We start from the raw sequence: 6,444 nt of genomic DNA, 5'->3' as shown, positions 1-6,444 counted from the left end.
TTGATGATTCTCTTCATCACCGTCTTGCCCTGGGATCCTGTGAAATGTATAGCTCATGGTAGCATACTTTTTTTACACAAACAAACAAAAGCTTGTATGCCAAAGTCAGAAAGAATCGTGGACAGACCATTTGATGGGCAAGAATGTGGCGCCCCCTAATGATCACTAGAGAATCACTAGACAAGAAGTTTTCAGAATGGCTCCACCATCATTTGGAGATCTGAATGAAAATCACATAGGGTTGAGAAGGGTTTCTGTCTGTCTGTATGTTTTATTCCGGCCAACATGATGATTAAAGCCAAATGAGAACCACATTTGAAGTGACGTTTGGTGCATGCTCAACGCGGTCTGGACCTGATTACAGTAAGTCGGCTAGAACCGTGCAGATTGAAGAATGATAATTGGATATAATGAAGTCCATGACGATGCTTATCCTTCAGGATGCTCTAAAAACATTTCCTAAATGTAAGCTACATGTTCCATCCCATGTAGGCCCTATGTAAAACTCAGAGACACTCACAGCTCGCCTTGCTCATGGGCGTAGTTTGAGGGGGCCAGGGGGGCATTGTAAAACATTGTGAAACATGTAATGACATGAAGTCAAGGAAATGGCAGAATATAAATGTTACATTTAAATGCACTTATGTTTTAAATGTTTTGATTAAAATAGAATTAAATGGATATGAATCCTGTTGTATTTTCAATACATTATTATTCCTATCTATATTTTTTTCTTGTATTAAAAAATAAATTGTTTGGTGGGGTGAGGTTGTTAAGACATAGAGTGTAGGTGTCAATGTAGGTGCTGGTCCAGGAGAGATCCTGTCTGATGTGTTGTGCGCCACCTTCTCAAATCACGCTCTCTCTAACAGCACCATCTAGTGGTAGGTGTTGGATGTGGCGCAAGGAAGTTCACATCAATCTTCTCAGTCTTGCTGGCATATAGTAGGAGCAGAGCCATGGAAGTATAACTTGACACCGCCCTCCTCTTCCCCTCCACACTGCTTTCATCACCCTCTCCATCTTATTCAGTCGTGGTAGGTTCAAGCAGAGTCATGGAATTAAGAATTAACCTAATCTCACTGACCTCCATGTTCCTTTTTTTTACACAAAGATGGCGACCCATGTAGCCACTGACACACAGATCGCCATTGGCATAGTTCCAAAATAGTTCCAGGAAGTGAGAAGCTGCAGTAAGGGTAAATGTAATTAATTTTTTAAACTCATTTTTACGTCATCTTTGCTTTTTACGTAGTGGGTCTGTGTTGGTCTCTATCGAAAAGAAAGCCGCTGCCTATTATTTGAATCTAGGTGAGTCATGTCACCAACAGTGGTCACAGCTTTGAATTCCATGGCTCTGCCCCTGTGCTTGGTAGTCTACCATATCTGTGAGCAACAGAAAAGGCACGATGTCCAACTCAATATCTAACCTCCTATCCTTTCCTTTTGCACGTGGCCTTGTGATGCGAGGAAAGACGTCACTGACTATAGACGTTTTATTCAATATCTCGAAAAGATACAATTCAAAAGTAATTTTCTTATCAGGATATTATCAGATGTTAAATGGGGAAAAGTCCCCCAAAAGTTGTTGTGCTAGGCTGACAGCAGGGAAATATTATTGTTTTCTAACTGAGGCAGGGCACCGGTGATGTACAAGGCCACAAGCAGAAGGAGAGGCTGGGAGGTGAGCTATTGAATTGGACCCATGGGGTGTGTACAGTGAGGTCTTTTCCTGGACCACCAACATCGGTGCCAAAGAAAGCTCAGCAGCACCTTTAGTTGAAGCAGGCAATTGCTTCATGACCACCTTCTACAGAGGAGCAACTGAGAGCATCCTTTCCAGTTGCATCACTGTGTGGCCCCGGAAGCTGCAATGATAGGAGAACCTTGCAGCGAACACACCCTCCAGATCATTGATGGATTACTTCCCTCCCAGTAACACATATACTACGCTCCTCACCTGCAAAGCACAATGGTGAGAGGTGCTAGCCACCAGAGGAGGTATTCTTTGTCATTTTGCTCTGTTTTGACAGCTTTTACATCCTCAAGCTTTTCTTTCCCGACAGCCTTTAGAGAAATGACATTGGCACTGATGGCACAACTGAATAGCTCCTGACAAATTAAACCAGGTCAAGTCACACCTTTGATAGTAATCACTTGAGGAGAGCTCAGAGGAATGGGTGTGATCAAAAGGAGAACGGTCAGTTTGTACAACTTCTGTATAGTTCCTGCAGGGGGCAGACTAAGCTAACTGTTTGCAAAGCCAGGACTGTTGAGAAGGAATTACACATTACACATTCGACACACAACATGTATGAGGTGGATCAGATGTATGCAATTCAGTTATGTATTATCACACATTATAAACATTACAGGTTCTTGAATATCAAGCCCTCGATTTCCAAAAATTAGACATCCACTTCCACACTTACTTTTGTACATTATACAGAAGCAACTGACCACTTCTCACTATACCTTCTCATCTGATGCCCCTTGCACCAACTTTGTCGTGCAGTTCCCACACACCTTGCATATTGCTACACATTTGCGTGTGTGTGTGACTCAGAGATCACAGAGCACATGTATCCTATTTTTAAAGGACACATGTGCTCTGGACACATGTTTCTCTGCAAAAGAATATGCAGAGAAACTATGGCATGAATCAAATTCCAACATGATCCAAAGTACAAAGGCCCAAGTATTATAAAGTCGTACATGAAGAGAAAATATGCCGGAAATATCATGAGTTTAAAGCAATCAAATATTGCTCAAACATGGAACCCACAACGGCCAAAGTCTGCTGGAATGACTAATACACTTTCTATTAAGCATCCATGGCCCCAATGGCAGCTGTGTGTGTGTGTGTGTGTGTGTGTGTGTGTGTGTGTGTGTGTGTGTGTGTGTGTGTGTGTGTGTGTGTGTGTGTGTGTGTGTGTGTGTGTGTGTGTGTGTGTGTGTGTGTGTGTGTGTGTGTGTGTGTGTGTGTGTGTGTGTGTGTGTGTGTGTGTGTGTGTGTGTGTGTGTGTGTTTTAAAAGCACTTTGAGTCAACTTCATGGTGATATCCGGGACATCCTCACACTTGCATATTGCAGCTCACGTCTTTGTGAATCACTTTTAAACGGTGTCTATATTACTGTAGTTACATTTTGTATTCACTCTGTCTTTACTAGTTACTAAGCCATGGGCCCTGTTGATTTCATATAGCAACTGGAGTGAGGACAAGTGATCTTGGCCTCATCTCGCAACCCAAAATTAACCATTTAAACTGATTATATGTTCATTTTTAATGTTAGTTGTTTAATCAGATTATGTTCAAGTTGATGTTCTGTTTGATGATGTGTGGTGTAGAAACTATGTGGGATGATCACAATGTGTTGATGTTGAATAATGTAAGCATAAAACAATGGGAAAGGGGTCTTTTACCGAAGAGGTCAAGCTTTTTTTTATTTGTGAGAGGACAGTGAGAGAGGGACAGGAAATGAGTGGCAGAGAGAGATGGAGAAGGACTGGCAAATGACCCGGGCCGGAATCGAACCTGGGTCGCCGGCGTAGTAACCCAGTGCCAAGCTAATTAACTTTCTTTCAGGCCAGGTCAAAGCGAAGACCAGTGGGCTGAAGGAGAAGGATGCCAGGATATGTCTTTGACAATGTCCTTGGCATCAAACTGGTTCTGGCTGGAGGATGCACGACGACTGGTTTCAACCATGTTATTATTAGAGATGCACAGGATCCAAGATCCGGTTCCGGATCCGGCAGGATAATAGGGTTTTTCACAGGATCCGGATCCGGTTCCAGGATCCAGGATCCGGTAGCCGAGGCTTTTCAGTCAAAATAGTTTGAGACAACGTGATAAAAAGGGCCCACGTGCGTGAGTAGGCTATGTGTTTCAACCCTTTCGTAGGATCCGGTATCCGGTTCCGGATCCGGCAGGATCTTAAGCAGTGGATCCGGTATCCGGCAGGATCCTAAAAATCAGGATCCGGTGCATCTCTAGTTATTATTGAGCTGTCCATAACAAGTCTGTGGGTATGCATGATGGTACACTATGTGTACTGTTATGGTTATGGATGGGGCTGCAGTGTCGTCGCCCCTGTGCCACAGGACCTGGTATGCCTAGGTGGCGGGCTACAGCCTTGGCATGAAGATGGGCCATGTGCTGGCGTCCTGTAGATGTGGTTATTATTTCCTTTTGTAAGAATTACACATCGGGGATGTCAACAACATAAGCTAATGTAGTGTAATGCACAGTGGGCCCGGTTGGAGAGGAGGTGCGCAAACATGGGGGCCATCACACTAATTGGATATTTCTTATTCTAGAGGCAGAGCTGATGAGCTTGATGAGGTGTCGTACAGGGGGGTAAAGTGTGACTGAGTTAGGGCCCCATGTAGGGGACAGTGTTTGATTTATGTAGACATATCAGCTGGGGCTCCATTGGAGGTGATTGTACATAGGGCCCATAATTTACTGAACAGGAGGAACACTGTCTTCAAGGACGACATGTGTTGTTGTGCTGTGTAGAGAATCATTGGGATAAGATAAGAACATGTGAAGGAAGACCGACAGTGTGTGTGTGTGTGTGTGTGTGTGTGTGTGTGTGTGTGTGTGTGTGTGTGTGTGTGTGTGTGTGTGTGTGTGTGTGTGTGTGTGTGTGTGTAGTGCATGTATGACCTAATAAGCTAATGCACTTGTCTCCAGACCAGGGCAGATGGACCAGGGACTCCTGTTGTACGTGGCAATGTGTATGTCTACCAGTGTATTTGTATACGGCTATCCCTGGATGCTGTAAGGATGCTGGGCCTGTGGTGTGAATGGGTGTTGGTTCATGTTGCTCGTCGTGGCACGTGTGTGTGCGTGTGCGTGTGCATGCGTGTGTGCGTGCGTGCGTGCGTGTGTGCCTGCGTGCGTGTGTGTGTGTGCTTGCTTGCGTGCGTGCGTGTGTGCCTGCGTGCGTGTGTCTTGAAAGCACTTTGAGTCAACTTCATAGTTGTGATATTCGGTACTTCCTCGGTACTGTGTGCGTGCGTGCGTTGCTGTTGATGTTTATTTGAGTTGTATTGTTTATTGGGTCAGAGGTGGGCCCCAAACTTTTGTTAAAATTTTAAGTGGGCCCCAAGTTGGAATAGTTTTGGAACCCCTGCTCTCCTTAAGCTATCGCAGGTGTAACTTGCCAGGACCCTTAAGCAAACCGTGCTGAGACCACGTCAACAAAGGTCTCAGTATGGTTCGCTTACGAGGGGTCTGGAATGCTTTGGAGTGTTCACATACAGTCTTTGCAAATAAAATGCTGAGTCACAGGTCTGAGCTTGCTTAAATGGCTGAAAAGGACAAGTGTAAAAATGCCCTTGGACTACATTTCATATCAAAACTCTCTCTCTCTCTCTCTCTCTCTCGCTCTCTCGCTCTCTCTCTCTCTCTCTCTCTCTCTCTCTCTCTCTCTCTCTCTCTCTCTCTCTCTCTCTCGCGCTCTCTCTCGCTCTCTCTCTCTCTCACATTGCATTTCATTACAATGCAACTTACAATCGAGGACATAATCATATCCAACATCAGTAGCAGATATAAAGTGCACAGGAAATATGCAGAACAACAAGTGCAAAGAAGGGTTAGTTACTGTAGTTTTTTTTGTGAAGTAGAGTATACACACATACACATCATGTCAAGAGCCTGGCCTGGGACTAGGCCAGCTCAAGCATTAGTGTAGCAGATAGTCATGAAAGAGGAGAGTCTCCATTGCTTCTTGAAGGCTGAAAGAGATGAGCTTAGTCTTGCTGCCTCTGGGAGACTGTTCGGCCACTGGGGAACAACAACAGAGAACAGTCTTGGCTGGGAGTACCATGGAGCGAGTAGGTGGCAGAGCCAGACAGCTTGTGCTGGAGGAGCGCAGTTCTCTTTCAGCAACATAAGGCTTTAGTAAGTCCTTCAGATAAACTGGGGCTGTTCCTGCGATGGTTTTGTATGCAAGGGTCAAGGCCTTATGCTTGATCCGTGCAGTGATCTGGGCGGTGATCCGGCCTCTCTCTCTCTCACACACGCACGCGCACGCACGCACGCACGCACGCACGCACGCACGCACGCACGCACGCACGCACGCACGCACGCACGCACGCACGCACGCACGCAGCTCAATAACACAATAGGCTTAAGATGCAAGAGATTTTGTGTGTATCTATAAAGCAGGGCTTGACATGACCTTTTTTGCTCTCTGGCGGGTAGGCCTCGTGGTTTTCCAGTCACATAGCCATTTCACTTTTTTACTAGCAATAGGCTACTTTTGGTCACAGTTATTTATTTTTTACTATGATAGCTTATCAAAATCAATCAATAAATCAAGTGCTTTGAAATAGGCGTACACATTCCCACGTTCCCATGCCAGCTCTAGAGGCAGCCAAGAAGGCTATTGTCTGTTTAACGTGAGAAAGTGCTCTCTGTCTCTCTCACACACACA

The sequence above is a fragment of the Engraulis encrasicolus genome, chromosome 23 (assembly GCF_034702125.1).
Source record: "Engraulis encrasicolus isolate BLACKSEA-1 chromosome 23, IST_EnEncr_1.0, whole genome shotgun sequence".
Taxonomy (NCBI): Eukaryota; Metazoa; Chordata; class Actinopteri; order Clupeiformes; family Engraulidae; genus Engraulis; species Engraulis encrasicolus.
Note: the sequence above shows the minus strand (reverse complement) of the source record.